The sequence below is a fragment of the Mirounga angustirostris genome, unplaced genomic scaffold (assembly GCF_029215605.1).
Source record: "Mirounga angustirostris isolate CCGP_5_RB_7025 unplaced genomic scaffold, mMirAng1.0.hap1 SCAF_4, whole genome shotgun sequence".
In the NCBI taxonomy this organism is placed as follows: domain Eukaryota; kingdom Metazoa; phylum Chordata; class Mammalia; order Carnivora; family Phocidae; genus Mirounga; species Mirounga angustirostris.
In genome coordinates this window covers 125051358-125073420 of record NW_026991712.1, presented here as the reverse complement: position 1 = coordinate 125073420, position 22063 = coordinate 125051358, and the positions used below count along the sequence as shown (strand labels likewise).

General features: G+C 35.6%; 1 long non-coding RNA gene across 3 annotated transcripts in view; it reads right to left on the bottom strand.

Moving 5' to 3' along the window:
• The window catches only part of LOC129046453 (uncharacterized), an 88579-nt gene that overhangs the window by 40839 nt on the left and 25677 nt on the right, over positions 1-22063 (bottom strand). For 2 of the 3 annotated variants that reach the window (XR_010410887.1, XR_008507794.2), the window contains exons 3-4: positions 14438-14661; positions 11960-14056 (exon numbers count right to left, since the gene is read on the bottom strand). This is a non-coding gene — a long non-coding RNA (uncharacterized LOC129046453). Of the gene's footprint in view, positions 1-11959; positions 14057-14437; positions 14662-22063 lie in introns of those variants that run through there. The other variant, XR_010410888.1, reaches the window with a different exon arrangement.

The window sequence follows — 22063 nt, the reverse complement described above, 5'->3', positions numbered from 1 at the left end:
GCAAAAAATATTTCAAAAAGGAAAGAGTGATCAACTATTTCCACTGTGAAGAGGAGGTGATGGTAGGATTAAGAATTGTCCATTAGTGTTGGCAAAAGTGTCACCTTGAAATAGCAGTTTCGTAACGTGTTGGAGTGAGAAAGAAGCAAGGACACAGAAAAGCGATGGTACTGAGCACAGACAACAAATTCTAGGAGCAGAGAAATGTGTCAGTAGGTAAAGGGGAGCAACAAAGTATAAGAATTTTTTTTTAATTTGGAATTTGTTATGGAGTATTTACTCGCTAATAGAAACGATTCAATAGATACTGATGTTGATGATGCAAGAGATGAGGGGATTGGTTGCAGGAGCAAAATCCTTCAAAACATGCAAAGGACTGAGTTATAATATTCTAATTAACCATCCAGTGTAATTTGTTGTTGTTCTTAATTGTCTTCTTGGCTCCTCAAATAAGACTCTATGAAGGCATTTTTTCATTTGTCCCACCTACAAGAGGGCTAGGAAACCAGCATATAATAAATATTTGTTAAACAAACATAGGCACAAATAAATGAATGAAAACATAAATAAACAAAAATAAACAAATGAAGCAGTAGTATGGCCTTAGATGGGAGGACAGACAATTTCTTCATTGTCACAGGAGGGAAGAAACGCATATAGGGTTAGATGCATGTAGGTTAGTGGAGTTGTCGATCATAACACACAGGTGTTCCTATCAGTCTACTTCTATCATATTACTGAAATGTAATATGCAAAATTTACTTCAAGGGGGAATAATGAGAGATAAATTTAGGGAAATCTTGCAGAGAATAACCAAAAAAGACAATGAGACAATAGGAGAAAACCAAATTTTTTGAAATGATTAGAGATTTGATTTAGAAGGTCAAAAATCTGACTAATGAATTTCAGAAAGAAAATAGAGAAAAGAGATGGAAGAAAATGATCAAATAAGTATTACAATATATGTGTTAAAACAATGATTATTAAAATACATATTTGTTGTTAAATTTGCATAATCAAAAGGAGTAAATGAAGAGCTCAAAGATTGTAGAGAGAAGAAAAATAAGACTGTTATTAAGCGAAGTTCACACATAGTCAAGAGACTCTCAGTAGTAATGGTAGTCAGAAGACAAAAAGAGTAATGATTGAAAAATTCTGAGGAAATCTTGGTTTTATCATAGAATTCAATACTGGGAAAAATTATGAATCCAATGTGAAGATACAAAAAATACATAATCAGATATGCAACTTCTCAAAAAATTACCATCTTTGCACATGTGATCAGGAATTTACTAAATTGAGAAAGTTAAATAAGAAAGGACAAGAACATGAGATCAAAGAAACTGGAAATGCATCCCAAAAGATAGGCAAAAGATGGTCAAGAAAAAAAAGTTCCAGGATAAGAGCTATGTGTAGACCATAAGAATAACCAATTCATATTGGAGCAGAAGATATAAGTATTCAGGAGCAAGAGTTTTGCAAATAAATCGAAGTGATAAATTCTAGAAGATACCTGAACATTTGAGAAATTGCGCTTAATATCTACTGGAAACTATAGATTAATATAGATGAATACAAGGCAATTTTTAGTAATAGGAGAAACTACTAATCATACAGGAAAGAAAAAATAAATATGTCACTTGACTTAGTAATGTATTATTTTTGTACATTCAAAATAGTATGAATATTAAGTAAATAGTAGGAAGATTACGTTAGAATGATAGGTGGAAAAAAAATCCAGAATGGGATTATTGGTGTAAAAGGACTAAATTTGTATCTACCATAAAAACAAGTCATTAGATAATATTTACAGAGTCAAAGGGCATCTGGGTGGCTCAGTCGATTAAGCAATCGGCTTTCGATTATGGTTCAGGTCATGATCTTGTGGGTGGTGAGATCAAGCCCCACCACGGGCTCCACACTCAGCTGGAAGTCTGCTTTGGGATACTCTGCCTCTCTTTCTCTCTCTCCCCTCTCCCGGATCATGCTCTCTCCCTCTCTCTCTCTAAAATAAATAAATCTTAAAAAATAAAATAAAATACAGAATCAATCAGTGGCAATATATGAAAATCATAAACAAATTTTAAGATAAATACAAGAACAAGTAGAAGGGAATACTTTCCTTTGGGGAGAACAGAAGGGCAGAGCTGCTCTTTTACATGAATCCTTAACGCTTGTATTATTTCAGTAAAATAACTTGAGTATAGAATTAATTTGAATGCATGCACACATGTGTATAACCACCCCACTGGCTATTCATGGAGACTTCAAAATAAGGTCTGGACATACTCTGTATATAGTCATACTTGAACTTATTTAAAATGTGCAGTTGATTAGTAATGCAGACCTAGGCTTGTCTCTATATACATACAACTATACAACAGTACTCACCTAGAAAACAGGCGTGCACACACACACACACACTCACATCATGCTCAGTTAAATGACAATCAAGATTCAACTGCCTGTGTTCAAACCCAGTTATCCTAATAGCTAATCATTGGTTGGCAACTGTAAATGAATAGAGAATTATAAGCAATTTTGATGGCTATTTTAAGTTTCAGATGCTTATATCTTTTGTATTTACTGTAAGAAGGAGGGACAGTGGTTAAAGAGATTTTTAAAATTGAAGTGAAATGTCTAACTCTATTGTACAAGTGGATGCCTTTTGACAAATAGAGTGATACATTCAGTACACTAATTATGAGATAAAAATTTTCATCATCCCAGAATATTCTCTCATGCTCCGTTCCAGACATTTCTCACCCTCCCAAAGACAAACACTATTCTGGTTTCTATATACATAGTTATACCTGATTTTGATTGTCATATGAAAGGACTCATATAGTACATCTGGTTTTGTGTCTAATTTCATTTACTCAAATAATGAGGTTCAGATTCATTTATGTTTGTTGAGGATAGCAGATATAGAATATTCTGCTCTGAGTCCCCCAACAAGAAAGAACTCACTGTCCAACTGCAAGAATTGTGGTCAGCTGATAACCTCTACCTGAAGCTCCTTCATGATCGACCTCAGCTTTGAGTCTGGGTTACACTTTCTTTGAGGGCTGGTCTCATACAATGGCACATCAAGGCAGAAGTAGGTGAGATCATGCTGTTACTGAGGTGGCCTCCAGCCAATGGCAGTAAAGTCTTGATGTAAGACATTTACACCCTATGCAGAGCCCCTCTATGGGAAGTCTTTGCTCATAAGCTTCCCACTGAGCTGGTGGAGAACTTCAGGACTGCAAAGGCATGAAAAGTTCTGACCAATCAAGTTTTCTCTTTCCTCTTTCTTCCGGTGTTACTCTCCAATAATTTTGTGCAGTCCTACATCCTCAGTAGTTGCTTCCCAACGGACCTAGCCTGTGATCATGGATGTGTTGTTCATGTGATTTTGTTGATGACTAGTGTTCCATTGTTAGAGCACCTCAGAATTTCTTTATCCATTCTCTTGGACTTTGGAGTTGTTTGTGGGTTTTGGTTATTATGAATAAAGCTGCTCTAAACATTCTAGTTCATGTCTTTGTTTATGGAGATGATATTTGGAATGATCCGACCACAGGAGAGGTATATAGTTAACTTCATAAGAAATGGACAATTTTCTAGTGTAGTTGAATCATTTCATATTCCCAGCAATATGGGAAAGTCCAAATTGCACCATATTTTTGTCAATGTTTGTTATCGAGAATCTAAATTTTAGCTATTCTAGCAGGCATAAAGTGATACTTTGTGATTTTGGTGTGCCTTTCTCCAGTGATGCTAACGTTTATTAATCATTTCTTTATATTCTTCTGTTAAGTACCTGCTCAAATCTTTTGTCTCTATATTTGATTGGGTTGCCTTTGTTTTTGCTTATATTTTGGTACTGACTTGTAAGCATTTTTTTTCTTAAAATTTTTTTTTTTATTATGTAAGCATTTGTAAACTTTCTTTATAAAAATCATTTGTAGGGGGGGCACCTGAATGTCTCAGTCAGTTAGGCATCCAGCTCTTGATTTGGCTCAGGTCATGATCTCAGGCTCTGAGATCAAGCCCCCTGACAGACTCCTTGCACTGGCCATGGAGACTGCTTGGGATTCTCTCTCCCTCTCTCTGCTCCTCCCCTGCCCTCCCTCTCATGCTCTCTTTCTCTCTCTAAATACAAACAAAAAACAAAAACACAGGAAGAAAAAAAAATTCTTTGCAAGTATAGGTAGTGTGAATAGTGTCTCCCAGTATGTAGCTTGCCTATTCATTTTCTATTACTGGGGTTTTAGTTGATGTTTTTTTAAAAAATTGATGAAAATATTTTATCATTGCTTTATTTCATGATTATTACTTTTGGTGTTCCCTTTAAGAAATTTTGCGGACCCACAAGCTGCAAAGATGTTCTCCTATATTTCCTTCTAAAAGAAGTTTTATGGTTTTAACATTCACCTTTAATTTTATGATCCATCTCAAATTGATTTTTGATTTTGTATATTTTGGTATATTTTTTCCTCCTATCTATCTACTTGTTCCAGTAACATTTGTTGAAAATATTTTTCTTTCTTTAATAACTTGTTCTGGAGTCTTTGCCAAAAATCGATTGTGTTGTTCTATTTCCAGACTCAGAATACTGTTCCTCTGACCTATTCCTATCCTTAAGCTCATGTCAAACTGGTATATTATTGTCACATTAGAGTGAGTCTTGAAATCAGTGTTAGTCCTCCAACTACATTTTTCTTTTTAAATATATTATGGGCTATTCTTGGTCATTGCATGTCCATATGAATTTTAGAATCAATTTTTCAGTTCCTACAAAGAAATGGATATTGATCAGGATTGCATTAAAAGTATGGACTAAATTGGGAAGAATTGACATCTTAATCATTTCCAACTCATGAGTATGGCATATCTTTCCATTTATTTAGGTCTTTAATTTTTCTAAAGAGCATTTTATAATCTTAACTGTAGATACCTTCTCTGTATCTTGTTAAATCATTTAACGTAATTGTAATATTTTAAGATTTCGATGTTATTGTAAATGGTATTTCTTAAATTACATTTTTTAAATTTATGCTGGAAGTAATGGAAATACAGTTGTTTTTGGAATATTGCCTTGCTAAATCCACTTTTTATTTCTGGCAGCTTGATTGTAAATTTCTTACAATTTTATATGAAAAATAGTATCATGTTATCTGTGAATAAAGAGTTTATTTCTAGTGTATTGTTGAATAGAAATGTGGCAGTGGGCATCCTTGCTTGTCTCTAATCTTAGAAGAAAACATTCAATATTTCAATATTAGATATATAATTATGGTGTTAGCTTAAGTTTATTCAAGAATGTTTTTCAGATAGAGGACATTTTTAGTTCGCTGAGAGCTTTTCAAAATAAAAAATGAGATGCTGAATTTTGTCAAGTCGTTATCATTCCTTTTTAATAAGACCTTTGTAGAGATACAACCCCCATATAATAAAATTCATGCTGTTGACATTTATAATTCTGTGGTATTTAGTATATCCACAGTGTTGTGCAATCACCTTCACTGTCTAATTTCAGATCACTTCTTCACCCCGAATTGAAATCCCATGCCCATTAGAAATCACTCCCCAGACTTTTTGCCCCAGTGAGGACGTCCAGTACCATGTAAACAGAGGACACTGGGTATCATTCTTGTTCCTGCTATAAAGGGAAAAGAATCCAGTCTTCACTGTCAAGTGGATTGTTAGTGTGGGTTTTTTGGTAGATGTCCTTTAACAGGTTGACACAGGTCCTTCCAAATGCAAGCTTGTTAAGGATGTTTATCCTGAAAGGTGTCAGATTTTGTTAGATGCTTTTTCTGCATCTATTGAAGTGATCATGTGGTTTTTGTTCTTTCTATTAACATAGTGTATTACATTGATCATTTTGCCGATGTTAAGCGAATTTCCATTTCTGCGATAAATCGCACTTTTTCATGGTCTATATTCCTTTTTATATGTTGCTGGTTTTGTTTTGCAATATTTTGTTGAGGATTTTTATGCAATAATCATAGGGGATATTATAGTTTCCTTTCCTGATGATGTCTTTGTCTGATTTGGGTATCATGGTAATACTGATTGACCTCATAGAAGGAATTGAGAAGGCTTCCCTCCTCTTTCATTTTTTGGAAGATTTTATAAAAAATGGTATTAAGTCTTCTTTAAATGTTTAGCAGAATTTACCAATGAAGTCATCTGCACTTGAACTTTTCTTTGTGGGAAGTCTCAAAATTACTAATTCAATCTCTTTACCTTTTATTGGTTTATAGAAATTTTCAAAAGATCATTTTAAGGCAAGGACTTGTGTGAGAGTAGTTTATTGTAAGGAGACCCCAAAAGGGAGAAGAGGGTATGTTAATGAGTTGGTCACCACTGTGGGCTATTGAGCCTCAGTTCCTCTAGGAATTGAGGGAGATGGAATAGAAAAGTCCTCAGCATTATCACACCCAGGGCATGAGGATGATGAAGTATTTATTTATCCTGAAATTCTAATGTTGGCTGAGGGTTGCTCATAGGGGCACTGACTCTTGGATGCTTCTAGCAGAAGGGCTCTGCCAAAGTCCTCAGGCAGGGTGGACATCATTTGCAAGTCTGGAAAGGTGAGCACCTAGAGGATATGAGTAATGCACCAAGAGTGTCTGGCATATGCTTCAAGGCATAGTGTCTGTTACTATAACTCTATTTATTACACTCTGCTTTTCATTATAGATTCTTATCTACAAGTCTGTCACCACCAAATTGTATGCTTCTTTAGAATTTTATGTCTTAAACATTTCTCACATGTAACACCTCCTTTCCATTTTTAAGGCTACTGTCCTAGATAAGGCTCACAATAATCTTGACTGGATGGTTACATTAGCCTACCAAGTTTTTATCTCCCCTTCTTTTCTCAGATACAAGGGATGATTAAGAGACTCAACTTCTTTTATCTATCTATCAATCGATTGATCGATCTATCTATTCTCTATTATCTATCTATCATTTATCTATCTATCATAAACATACAGTGCTATGTTAGTTTCAGGTGTATAATAATTCAACAATTCTATACATTTGTCAGTGCTCATCAAGATTAAATGTACTCTTAATCTCCTTTATCTATTTCACCCATTCCCCCACCATCCTCCTGTCTGGCAACCATCAGTTTGTTCTCTGTATTTAAGAGATTGAACTTCTTGGTTAGAAGAGTAGCAAAGAATTTTGCAGTCATGTCTTTTTTTTTTTTTTTTTTAAGATGTTATTTATTTATTTGACAGAGAGACAGTGAGAGAGGAAATACAAGCAGGGGGGATGGGAGAGGGAGAAGCAGGCTTCCCGCCGAGCAGGGAGCCCAATGCAGGGCTCAATTCCAAGACCCTGGGATCATGACCTGAGCCGAAGGCAGATGCTTAGTGACTGAGCCACCCAGCACCCCTGTAGTCATGTCTTTTTAATTGTCAAAAGGGGCATAGCTCACCTGTAGTAGATCACATGCTTTCAAAACCAGGCTCCACATTGCCAAAAGAATATTATTTTTAGTATCTAGATTCTGTTATTCTCTCCCCATGCCTATGCTTTAAATATTTCAAGCCTTCTAATCCATACTGCATATATATAGCTCTGTATGATGGGGCCACTGCCTATCTATCTAGTTAATTTTATCTCTTTCCTCTATGTACTTACACTCTAGCAATACCAAGGTACTTATAATTCTTATAATGTTAGCAACTTTTACACACTTTTCTTTGTCTTTTAATACAGACCTGCCTTATTTCAATTAACACACACACACACACACACACACACAAACCCTCCTTCCTCTCTTCTCCCACCACTAAATCTGGGACCACATTTCTTTTTATGCTAATCTGTATAACTAACTAATATATAATTTTAGTCTGACTATTTGTCTCTGCACTAGATTCAGCTACTGGAGGATATAAATGATGATAACTTAATATTTATATTCTCAATACTAAGTGTAGGCCTAACACATGGTAAGTTATTAATAAAATATGTGAAATGAGTGGATGGATGCACTTATCATTGTTGTATTTGCTACAACAACAGTGCCTAGTTTTTCTTAAAGCCAGAGAGGGGAGAGGGTACAAGGGAAGGAGAGTAGGATGTCACTGAAAGAACATAATCTTTCAAACAGACGAAATGTATCTTTTGTTGAAACTTTAGTTCTGCTCTTTCCTATCTAAGTGACTCAGGGTAAGTTATTTAAACTCTCAAATCCATTTTCCTCTTCTTAAAGAAAGGGATGATCCTATTTCTTAAAGGTAGGACTGTAAGTGTGCACACGCACACAAGGGACAATGCTTAGGGAGCCTTTTGGATTTGGGAAGGAACAAATTCCTCATCTAGGTATGTTACTCCAGCCCTTTTTCTTCTTTTTTAAAGATTTTATTTATTTATTTGGCAGAGAGAGATACAACGAGAGAGGGAACACAAGCAGGGGGAGTGGGAGAGGGAGACGCAGGCTTCCCGCTGAGCAAGGAGCCTGATGTGGGGCTCGATCCCAGGACTCTGGGATCACGACCTGAGCCAAAGGCAGACGCTTAACGACTGAGCCACCCAGCTGCCCCACTGGCCCATTTCTTGATAGACCCAAAGAGCTGCTGGTTTTGAGTAAGGCCCAGAACAGAAGAGAGATCTGCAGCAGGTCCAGGTGTGATCCAGCAGATCCAATGAGGTTTACAGTGGCGGTGGCAGACAGGGATGCCCTTAGGGGCCCTTGGGATGTCCTTGTAGGTGAGTTGTAGCACAGGACCTTTGGAGTTTGGAGCAAAGCCTTGCTCTCCCTGCAGATAAACATTTCTTGACCTGTTACTAGGCTCTGTAGCCCCAAGAGAATCTTGATAATGGATCTAATTTTAAATGAAACACAAGTTAAATATTTTTTTTGTACTGTAGACCTGAGTATTTCTGTTACGAAGAAATAGAGAGAGGAAAACAAAGCTGATGAGTATGCTATTGAAGTTCTTTGTCAGAAATTTTATAAATTATAATAACCATGAATTAAATCTTAAGTCAGAGTTATTTTCATATGGCCCTCCAAAATGATTTATGTGAATTGTAGTATATATTATAGAAAAAGCTATGTGACATTGGTGATGAATAATTTTTGATCTGAGAATAGAATCTGTGATTTGAAAATGGTTGAATCATTATAAAATGAGAGCGAGTCAAAATCCATCTGGATATGGACGTGAAATATCTTATTTGTTCTTTGAGATACAGGAACTGGGCAATATTTTATCATACTAGGAAACTTCTTTGCTTCTACATTTAAATATTATCCTCCATCCAAGGTTTTCTTTTTATTTCCTATGCTTTTAATAGGGAGGACATTTTCTAGAGTAGAAATATAAAATCAGATATTACTTGGAGTATATTCTTGGTAAAACAACCTGGCAGTCTTTGGTAGTGAAATATCATCTGTTCAAGGTCAATGACCTCTGTCAAGAAGGTTTTTGGTGATTTTTGTGTGAGACACTAAATATTTCATTGAAAAATAGGTTCCCTTAGGGAATGATTACCTATTAACACTCACCTCAGTTTCCCCTTTGAAATATAAGATATAGAGGATACACTTCAAACAAATACTCTAGACTTACTTTATTCTTACTTTTGATTATCAGCTATGTGGTAAGACTATAAAATTTCTCTTAGTTATTACTATTTGGGCAATGTTTATTTTACAAGTAGGAAGAAGAAAAGAAACAACAAATGTATATTTTAATTCTTCATAATTGCTTTTCAATGATTATGTGGTTACTACTTCAAGAAAGCTTTATAAGTGAGATAATTACAGAAATATTTGATATAAGGCAATTTTTCTTAATATTATTTGAATGTCTTCACATGTTAAAATAATCAAATAAAAAAATGCCTCAGACTTTTTCTGAAATTTAAAAAGCGTTAGGTAGCAACAATAATGAAATCTTTCTTTTCCTTTTGTTTCCCCACCTCCCCCCAACCGCCTGACTCCAAGAAACCAGAGCACTGTGTAGAGAGAGAAGATGTTGAGCAGATCTATAAGTGAGCTTTGTATACTTTCCTTTTTTGTAACATGTTGCCACTTCTGCTATGTTATCTTCTATTAGCTATATTCAGGGAGCTTTGGTTACAAAAATGTGGGTGATAAAAAGAAAGAATTTCAGTGGTTAAAATGTTTAAATAAATACCTCAGTTTGTATGCTGCCTGTTCTCTCTTGACTATGTTTTCCCACTGCTGCCTAAGTGGGAGTCAAACAAGTTCTGAAGTTATTATTATGTATGCATTGATGTATACATGAAGCTATTAACACAGAAATCTTTGACAGGGCAAACTTGTAATGACTTCCCTGAAGCTGTTATCTTGAACTGTCTCTAAATTTTCCTTTCCTCTTTGTTGAACAGATCTTTTTAGGAAAAGGGCATAACATATATAGAGTCAGAAAACATTTAGATTTTGCCTTTTTGTAGGTTCATAGCAGCCAAACTATTTCATTTAAAAAGTGTGAAAAAAAATAATGCTTCTGGGCTAAGAATATATGCCAAGTTTACGCCAGTATCACATTTTTTATGGCTGATTTATAAACCTCTCAAAAAGGATGGAAATGCTGACACATTAATAACTCTGGCAGAATAAGTCCTGCACACTTCGGGAAAAAAAAAATAAAGAAAAGAAATAAAATGGGCAATTCCAGTCTAAAGAATGGAAATTTCTTAAAAAGGATGGGAGATATTTTATGTTTTGCACAAAGAATCTCACTTTTTATCCTTGTTTTGGTAAGAAATAAGTAATTATAGATTATTTTATCTTAACAACAAGTATTTACTATCATTTTACCTATTCATTTAAAATAATCCAATATTAGAATGGTATTCAAAAAGATAAGTGATAGTTTAATGCCATTAAACATGTTTTTTTCTTTTGAAATAATATGTTAAATTTGAATACTGTGAACCTTAAATTATAATGAAGGAAGGCAAAAGTCTTAAATATAACCATGGTAGTCCGTACATTTTTAAATTAATTTAGTAAAATATCAAATATATTTAAAAATTATAATACCCAATGTTCCTACTGGTACAGAAAAGAAAAAAAGATACTATCATACTACTTACTAGAAGGTAAATTTGATACTATATGCTCAAAACCCTACAATTCAAGCATGTAGACTCAATCGTTGCATTTCTAAGTGACTATCCTTAGTTTTTGATTAGGGATTTGGTTAAATATTTATAAATCAATATTGTTTTATATTATTTTAAAAATTGTAAACAACTTTATGAACAACAATAGAGGAGACATTAAATTAATTACGGTGTACCAGCAAATGTAATATTTAGTAAATTTAAAGAACAATCCTTGAAAGATATATAATAAGCTGAGGAAACTGGTACAAATAAAAAACATAGCTACATAAATATAATGTTACAGATATAACAGGATATAAAAAATTAAAATCTTTACCAGTCACTGACATTGAACATGCTAAAATGTTTGCCTTATCACCACATGCATGTTTACAATGTAAATTCTATAGAATCTGGTCTAAGAATTTTGAGTTTCCTCAGCCACTTTGAGATTTCATGAGGGTGAATGAGAGATAATTCTTAGGAGGACATAATATTTGTAAAGACTGTGTTTTGAGTTTCATTCTCTCCTTCATCCCCGTTGCAAGAGAATTTCTTGCCCTCTTTCATCAAGCTTATAGTGGAGATATTTTATGGAGGTCCACAAAGAACTTACATGTGACCCTCCGCCATTAGAAGGTAAGGACAAATGATGGTCTAACTCCCACCTACAAACATCTAGGATAAATGTGGCTTGACTCACAGCCTTGGTGGTTAATCTGATCGGAGCACTGTTCTATGGGGGAACTTACAAGCCCAGACTTGGGTGAAGTAAAGATGAATGAGTTATTGTCAATTAGATGAGGACCACTAGGAAAATAGACCATGCACATGGTCTTCGTAGGTCTTATCTCATTGGGCTGCCTAGAGTGGAGGTTCCAGTAAGAAGAAATTGGCAGTTAAACACCTAAGGGCTGAGGAATGAGTACTAAGCCATCACCTTCGTCATTTACCTGGGACAAGAGAACTGCTGGAGAGAAAAGTCAGCAGATATCTTTTGCAGGGTCCATGAAAAGGCAAGTTCAATCAAGTCAAACAACATGGGCTTACCACAGTGTTTTGAGGTAATTTTTGAAGGCTGATACTCTAAAACTGCAATTAGTGAAAATTAAAATGATCAACTTGGAGAATAGTCAGGTCACTTTGCACTGAGAGGCCTCACATGGCTTTATTGTCAGAGAATTCTACTTTTGAGTCTGGTGGTACCAAAGATTAGAATGAATAATCTCAGACAAATTAATTAACCTCTTCAAACTACAGCTTCCTCATCCATTTTGTAAAGGGGATAATAATGCTACTTAACTCCCAGAGTTAGAGTGAGGATTAAGTGAGATAATGAATACAAAACATTTAATCCAGTGTCTTGTAAGTAGTAAATGCTCAGTAAATCTTAATGACATTATTATCATTATATTGGTTGTCATGCAGAGCAAAACACCTGGGACAATCAGGGGGGGCTGTGAGAAGGCAAACATTGCCGAGGAGCCTTCCTCATTTACGGCTGGGAGACACAGATGAACACGACTTTTCAAGAAGCCTTGTAATCCAAGGCCACTAAACACCGAACTTCCAATGTTTTGAAAGGTCTAAAATGCATTTTTTTTCATTAAAATTCTCAAGCTTCCTGCAAATTGCCAACTAGGAAGAACACAAACAAACTGCCATTTCTTGGAATGCCAGCAATAAATGGAAATTCCACAAAAATATCTATGTCCCCCTGGGAGTATGGCACCAAAAACAACATCCGCTATTTATTCTCGGGACAATTTGTACCTTGCTAGAAAATGACACAGGGACTCCCTCGCTCTCTTCTGTACTATTTAACTTGGAGGGATATAAAGTTCATCACCTCTCCATTTGAACTCTGTTCCTGTCGGTGTCACAAATGGTGTCGTCAGCGGGAAGCTCACAAATGTCTGTAATTAAGAAACAACTTTACTCCCAGGTGCACGTGCAGTCTGTCTATAGGAAGAGATGTTTTTCACCATGTGAACACTCAGGCTATAACACAAAATTTGGAAAATTGAATTAAAAATGTGCGTGTTGTTTTTGTGAAGTCCTGTCAGTGGCTTGCAATGAGTCTGCATGATTGTGGTTGTGGACACATGGCTTTGAATCCCTGGTCTATATTTTACTGAGCATTCACGCTCCTTTCATATATAAATATTTGGCTTGGCAAATCTGATTTCTTTTACCACTGATCCCCGTGATTCATTTTCTGCAACTATGTGGCACGGCCCCCCTGCGGAAAGCCTGATATCTCCTGCTGTTCTGTCCACCTGTTTAGAATTTACATCCAAAATTCATCTAAAACAAACCATTTTCCCCCTGGAGAATAGCGAGTGAATATATTTACAAATTCCAGATGAACTAGATATGTTCTGAGGGCTTTGCAATTTCATATTTTGGAAACTACACTTTGATGTAGCTGGCAATGTCTACTTTCCAGAGGAAAATCAAAACAGAACCCCCTCCTAAAATAAAGCCCAAATGAAACAACACACCAAAAAGAGTTTCTCCTATGCACGTTTCATGAAACATTGTCCTGCCTTTTCACCATGGTGTTCAACATGCCAGAACCAGACACAAATGATTATATGCATTTTAGGTTAGATTTTTCTTAATAAAAAGAGACAGAATTAATTTTCATGGGAATTACGCAATTTTTTCTGAAGTTCTGGGCTACCTGGCTCCTCAGGCAACTCTCCATATGTCACAGCTCAGAGCTCAACTTCCTTCTTCCTAGTAAATTGCATTAGCATAGATTACTTTGGAGTGAACATTGTATAGACTTCTTTAATCAACGCCAGGAGACTCTTCGTGCTTGTAAGCTTATTCATAAGTTTCTCTGTTCTGTTTCTTGAAATAGTTTTGATCGAGGGACTCAAGTAGGGGGCAAGATGGCAGAGCCTCTTTAATTTAATATGCTCCTGCTAGAAAGCTCCAGCTTCTGGAGAGAATTCTGAAAAACAGATGTCCACCTTCCAAAGTGAAAAACATGCATCTCTTTCTTAAATGTCAAAACAATAACAGTAAAGTTCCAGCAGACACACGTAAAGGTTTGAGTGGGTGTCCTACCACCGTAGACCTGGGCCTTATTTTTACACAGCTGAGAAATCCCCCAAGAAAGCACACACATTATCTTACCTGCGCACACGTGCAGTACAGGGAGAAGGCCAGAAAAAGGAAACTGAGAATGAATGATGTGGGCAGGCAGAGATTACAATTTATGGAAGAGGAATTGGCTTGGATAATAGAGGTTTGTGATGCAATTATGACTATCTCTTTAAATAGCCCCCCTCCACCCACCCCGTTTCTTTCCATTGCTCTATTTTAGACTTACCTGAATTCATTTAGTCACAGTTTCCCTATCTCTCCATCAGTACATCGTTTGGTTTCTGTTACCTGTGTATCAGTTTGTTTTCTTCCGAATGCCTGCATTTACGGAATGTGGTCAGGAACTGATAGGGTCCAGAATAAACTGGGTTGATTATTTCTTCCTGTGCAGTGCACACACTGGCAGGAAGGAAATCCCACCTTTTTTCCTCTTCAAAAATAGTGTGTTCACTGTTATATAAGAGAGGACAGATAAAGAGGAGGTTAGCTAGAGTGTCAATATTTCCTATATGGAATGATAAACATTTTAATGTAATTAAGCATTAGGATTAATTTGTTAATCCTTATATTTTCCCTTGTCCATTCAAGAGATGTGTCTCTAATTAAATTTCCCTTTGGCCACACTAATGAAAAGAATATCATCTAGAATTCTAGCCATAGTCAGCATGTGTGGGCAGTAGCGATAAGGCTGGGTAATTGCAGGATTAATAATTGGCTTTTTATTGAGGCTGAAAGCTATGCGCTGTATAGAAACTGACTGAATTACTTGAAATCACATCTATAGACTCTTTGCGTTGTGCTATTTGCTTTGTACTGCTTCCTCTCATAACTCCCTTTTCCCTTTCTTGTGTTTCTCTGATTTTTGCAAGCAGGGTAACAATCATGCTGCGGCTATTCAGTTGTTTCCAGGTCATTCTCTTACTATTGGTTTTACATAATCCTCATAAGCAAGAAGTGCAATTTAAACTGCTGCAGAAGTTCTGTGATTAAGAATACTGACTTTTAATATCTCCATCTCAGTTCCCTTATTTATCGTACAGACCACGGAGTCATTGCTAATGTGGGTGGGTAGACAGGCATCCTTTTCAAATCTTGCAGGGATGAGAAATCACCTTACAACCACACTCAGAGCTTGTTAGCGGGCTGCTAATATATACAGTATACAATTTTTGTCTTTTCCTTGATGGAACTGAGATGGGGCTTGGGAGGGGTGGTGTCCCGAGGAACCATCCTCCATCTACTCTACTCCCCTTCTTAAATATGGAAACAAAACCTTTATGGCTTGGTACAAATTCTTTCTTAGAAAACCCTACTGACCCAGTCACCAGTCAGGTCACTTCATAGTAATATCAGAGGGTGCTAGAAAGAACTCTGATACAGGGCAGTGGACTTCACTTCTTTGCATGACAAAGGTTTCTACACTCTGTGAAACAAGGTCTATTCCCTTGACTTCAGTATTCATTATCCAGTTTTCTGAAGACCGAAAATGGGTAATATGGTTAGGATGGAGCCAAAATCCCCAGAGACTCCCAAGCCCTACAAAGTACTTTCTTTCTTTTTTTTTTTTTTTAAGAGAAAGACTGGCGTGTGGTAATTTCTATAGGAAAACCTGATTATGAGACATGATAAAGTAGACCATGTCTATGAGAATTAACTATCAGCCATAACCAACTGAGTCAACTCTTCACCTGGTTAGTTGTAACCACTGCCCATTCTTGTTCTTCTGGTGATTCCAGTCAGAAAGCTTTTAGGATCTACGATTCTCTGCAGGTTCTGCTTTTGTTAGTATTTGTAGAACCCTAAAATACTGAATGGCTTCCTTGAGAGTTTAGGTATATTATTATTCTTATTTTGGGCAGCTTAATCATTTAATATTCCTTTGCTATCTTCACATATTAATATTTATTAGCATTATCTACTTAGAGCTTTATTTCATACTTGGGGGATACATTTCCTACATCATTTACATAGTGAGTGCTCATGATTTCCAATGCACTTAGCAAAAGAGAAGATTAATCTCTGTAAGTAAAATGTAAACTAAGTACAGTTAAAAATGAGGTGCCGAAATTCAAGGGCAAGTGAAGTTCATGTGGTTCTTTCAAACCACAGATTAACAAAATATGTTTTTATGCATCATACTTTGACTACAGTCTGACTTTTAAAAATCCCTGTTTGGATCCTTCATGTGAGTGCGACACAAAAGTTTCTTTTGTTTTTATAATCTTTGCTCATGGCTTACCCTGATGAAAAGAAATTGTCTTCAAAGATTATTTTCTGCGAATTTCCATAAAGAACGTGATTTATCCTGCACTATGTGTCCATTAACTGTTACTGTTTTCAGTCTGTCAGCTCTTCAACAATCTTTTCCTTAAATTTGTATGCAAAGCTTGTAAAAAACATCTTATTGACTCTTTTATTATTCAACATGTTAATTTAATATTTTTTTGAAAGCTAATAAAATCTAAATGCTGAAGGAAAATGGAACTGTTTACAACTCAGTGAGACTGAAATATATCAAATTTAAAAGTTTTTCAGAGTGTAGGAGATCATTTATTAATATAAATGTTTAAAGATGATCCATGTAGGGGGAAGGAAAAGGACACTTTGCAATCGTAGTTCTCTCTGTGATGGCAGGAAGTAACTTAAAAAACACTAAGTTATTAAAGGAGAGAATTAAAAAACCAAGGTGGACCTCTGCATTATAGATGCCAAGGAGGATTATATCCAGAGCTATGTGTTATCCTAAAACAAGACTAGGAAGTCTGCTTTCTTAGAGCCTTTAATTCTATGAGCAGAATTGTTAGATCTAACTGTAGGCTGATGAGATTATAAATGTGCACAGGCATGCACACACACACATTTGTGAGTGACGGTGGGTGTGGTGTTGGTATTGGTGTACTTCATTGCTTTTTAACTCATCTCATGACAAGAACAATTGCCAGTTCTGATATAGTCAAAGGGGCTAGAGACAGTTACTGAAGTGATGCTTGGCATGGTCATCTGATTATTTAGAATTTGCATGATATAAAAATATCAGACTTTTTTTTTTTAGGTGTGCCATATGTCTAAAACTGAAACACATAAATACACACACATGCACGTGCATGCACACACACACACCACCAGATAAATAAACAAACATAACCAAACAATGGCAAAACAACAAACGTAAACATAAGCCAGCCAATGGGTCAACATATTTTTTATTTGACTAGAATTTGGTTAATGGTGTTAATAACATTAAAGTCATGATGTCTATTATTGTACTGGCCCTTTTGCTTGGCATAGAGAAAAACTGTTCCACAAATTATGAATTATGCAGTATTACCAGTAATTTCCATCATCTATGCCTTGCGTGGTGTAATCCACAGCCATTGCTGGGGAAAAAATTCTAAGTCAAGGACTGTCTGTGGTTCAATGATATGAATAGCATTGTTAAAAAATGCTGAACAGAGAAAGGGACTAATAAAACAATGGTGTCCAGAAGGATTTTTATGGGTCATCTTCCCAGAATAAATAAATCAAATATACATTAGAAGAACAGAAAAGAGAGATTTCATCAGGACTTTAGATGAAAAGGTTTGAAGGAACTATTCAGTTAACTGGCTCAGAAGAATGTTGTTATGTTTGGAGATGGAATAAGTTGTAGTGGGGTAGTCAATAACTAAAGATACTATTAAAGACGGAGGTGGATGAGTGGTTATGTAGAGAGCAATCTAATTCCAGCCTTAAAAAAGTGGTTTCAGTTTTATGTTGGAGGTGATCATGAATAGTGCAGACTCCTAAAGAAACAGTATCAAAGCAAAGGTAAGATAGGTTCCGTACACTTCTGGGTAACATACCATAAAAGAGATGTATCGTAGAAAATTTTACAGACAGAAAAACATTAATTTTAACTTATGGTAATTATTCTATACTTTTTATGGAGAGGGAGATCATTGAAGAATACAGATATTAAGGAGGTTATTATAGGTCCAGAGATGATGTCATTGGAACGTTAAGTTGTGACTGCTGGCAGACAAGAAGACATAGATTATTCCAAGAATCTTTTAACCTCTTTGGGCGTCCATTTCTGGTAATATCAGAAGACTAAAAATAATTTCTAGGACTTTTTTAGATTTAAAATTTTATGATAGATAAGCTAGTAATACTGCAAATAATGGATCTGTGCATATTTCTCCATATCGGGTTACTTTTGTGGAGTGTTAGGGATGGTTTCAGTATTTTGAGACTCCTTGGGTCAAAGGAACTTGGTAGCTCCGTTGACTGTGGGGAAGGTGTGGACTTCTTCAATTCATTTCAGTAGGTTTATTCTTTTCCTTGGTTTTGTTTTGTGTGTGTGTTTATTGAATTGTTTGTTTTACTATCCATATTTCTTTTGAGAATAAAACTTTTGGCTCCCAAATAGCATATTCATATCAGAAGGGAAAAAAATGTGGTGAAATTTGAAAAAATTATAAAAGCCAACCTGTTTTGCTTTCAATGTTCCTGTGGTATTACTTTTTTTTTTTTTTTTTTAGAGAGAGATAAAGAGGAGAGGGGGAGGGGCAAAGGGAGAGAGAAAGAGAGAATACTAAGCAGTCTCCACACTGGGTGTGAAGCCTGACACGGGCCTCGATCTCACTACCCTAAGATCATGACCTGAGCTGAAATCAAGAGTCAGATGCTTAATTGACTGATTCACCCAGGCGTCCCCCTGTGGTATTACATTTTTATGAATGAAATGGGAAGTAGTAGATCTTGTTGATATGATATCAAGGCATTTAAAATAGACCTGATGGAACTTAACTTGAGTCCTTCTTATAGGTTCTGAAGGGAAATTGCAGTAAGACTTTTTGTCACAATAACCAACTAACTAGAAAGCCTGAGGCAAAGGAAATCTACAGCCAACTGAAGTAGGTTAAGTTCTTAAGTATGAAACTGGTACAGGAATAGCATTCCTTATAGAGGTTGGCTAATAACTATTTCAAAAAGAGATTTTACTTCTTTAACATCAATGGCAAAGTTTATCTTAATGAAGTCAGTAGGCCTTTTATTTTCCACTGATAACACCTATGCTGATCTAACTCTTTTGAATATCTGTTGCATCTCAAAGAAATAGAGATATTGAATTAATAGTCACTGTTTTGGATATTGGCTTGATGCCCTGGCAAACAGGAATGTGTGCATGTGTGTGTGTGTGTGTGCAGATACATGCATGTACACAGTTTTCTCTGTGCTCCCCCTCATTTTACCTTAGAACAAAACTAGTCCCCTCTGATTCAGGATAATTGTTACCTGGAAGTCTTGCCCCACACATGTATTATAAAGACACAGAGAGAACCCAAATCTAGTATATATCAATCATATGCACTCTCAAATCTTGCATATATTTTCTTGTGCCTGCTTTGTTTTTCTGCTATATTTATTAGCATATGGACCATGCATTAAATTTATGGCAACCTTCACTTCAGGAGCATTTTTCTGTCTTTATCTCTATCTTCGTTCTTCCTTGCTTTCAACACGCATCATCCCTTCTAGCTTAGTTTGGTGTATAATCCTCTCCATGTGCTTTATTTACCAGTTAGCACCTGTATTATAATTATGGGCTTAGTTTTCTGGCTCCACGCTAGAATAAAATGCCCTTAGAGTTAACTTATACAAGGGGATTTTACTTGCAATTAACAGAAGCAATACAAACTGGATTGAGGAAAATAGAGGATTCTAATGTAAAGATTGAGAAATGTTTAATGGAACCCAAGGGCTGGAGTACAGCAAGTTTTCATCAAGAAAAACAGGCATAAGGATCTGAAACTCTAACCAAGGTCAACCGAGGTTTTTCTCACTATTGTCTTTGTTTCTTGGTCTTCATTTCCTTCAGTATTTTCTCTCTTTGTAAACCATCCTCATGACAGAATACAATATGGCTAACCTGGAGCTCAAGAGTCTATACATTATAGTTCCAGCTCCATGGAGTAAACCTCTGAACTCCCTTCCCAAATTTGCTGGGGAGAGAATTTGATGATTCCAGCTTAGACTGAGAACTCACCACTACTCTAATCAGCCAAACTCAGGGACCAGGGCTCAAAACATAAACATGACTGCTGAGCGCCCATTATTACAGTAAAAGTTGGACAGAATCTCTTTATTAGAATCCAGAGACAATATTGTATCGTTGAACCTCCAGTTGGCACAATCTTGGCATATACCTTTCAAATGTTTTTGAATAAATGAATTGGGAGAAAAATCAACTCTCTCTTGCATTCACTAGTATTTGTATTCCTGAATAAGGATTTCTCAGGTTTTAATTTCTTTGCCATAACCAGAAAGGGCAATTGGCTTGCCAGCACCATGATGGCATTCTAACAAAGTTGTTTAAAATTTTTTGCTGGGTTAACAATTTTCTGGAGTCACATTAAAAAAAATGACATTTTTTTAATAGAGGAGAAATATGTGATTATTGCCATGTGCTCATTTTAGGATTGGGATAAATGTGTTATTACCTCTTTCTATCTAGATAGAGGAATGGTCCAATTTTTCCTCTCAGACTTGCAACCTCTTTTGCATTCTGTTTTTCAGATATGTTTACCTGAAAATGTAAGTGACATTCCAGTGTTTTCTACTTTGAAGTTTCAGCTGTGCTTGAAAGGTCTGTGGTTGCCATTTTAGTGGTTTGGGCAATTTTTTGTTTCTTTCTTTATTTTTTTCTGATGAGCAACAACATTATTGCCATAGACATCCATCAATATTACCAACATTTTCTTAGAAAATTCACTCTTTAGTTTAGAATTTCTTACATTTTTATCAGGCAATCCTTGCAACTAATATATGGTTACACCAAATTTATAAATTTAGAATAATAATAATAGAGAGAGCCATCTCTAATAATATTAGAGATCTAATAATACGAGGGCTTCTAAGAAAACTATTAAGAAGTATCTGGGAACTATGTAAAGATAAAGAATAATTAGAAATAATATTGCAAACAGTCACACTGTAAGCATATTATATTAAATTTGGCCACCAATCTAGATGACTAGGTTGTAATTATTTTTAAATACTCTTTACAATTCTAAGCTTTACAAGATTTGCATAAATAAATTCTGTGAATTTGAGGCAATTCCTGTGGCTAAGACTGATGACTTCAAAATTGCTAAGTTTTATTTACTAATACCAGCAAAGTTGCATATTCCTAATATTAAAGGGCAGTCTACCTCTTCCCAAAATATTTCATCTGAAGCTTAATATCATAGGAATGTATTTAAAGGTCACATTAGCTTGTATTCCCTTGGCTTCCACCCTTTGAATCATGTAGGAAATTAGGGCAGAGTTGATTTCCTGTAGTTTATGAACAGTCAAAATACACAGCCTGTGCAGATGGTGTTAGCTTGCTATTTAAAAAATCCGCTACTCACTTAGACTGAGTAATCAACTCAGGAACCACACCCAGATCCCAGCACCCACTGTAGAAAGACACATTCAAGGACATGAACAATCCATCTATTGTTTTACAGAAGCCTTTTTTTTTAAGTCCTAAGAGTAAGGCATCATAATTAACAAGAGCAGTGGAAAGTATGTTTCAGCATTAACCAGGGAATTAAGGTTCTTAATTCTCACTAAAAAAGAAATGGCCAGATTTCTCCCCACACATATATCCACATATAAAAAGGAAAATAGAAGTTTGAGGTAATTATAACTTTCATGTATTCTCCAACTCCAAACTTTGTTTTATCCTCTGAGGAAAATCAGGTGTCAGTCTTTGTTCAAATTGCCTGAAATATTTAGAATTTTGAGTTACCTTGGTTCTTCTTGGTAGAGCTCTAGAAATCAAAGAGATGATACAATTGGACAAAGCAACAACTTTACAAATCTT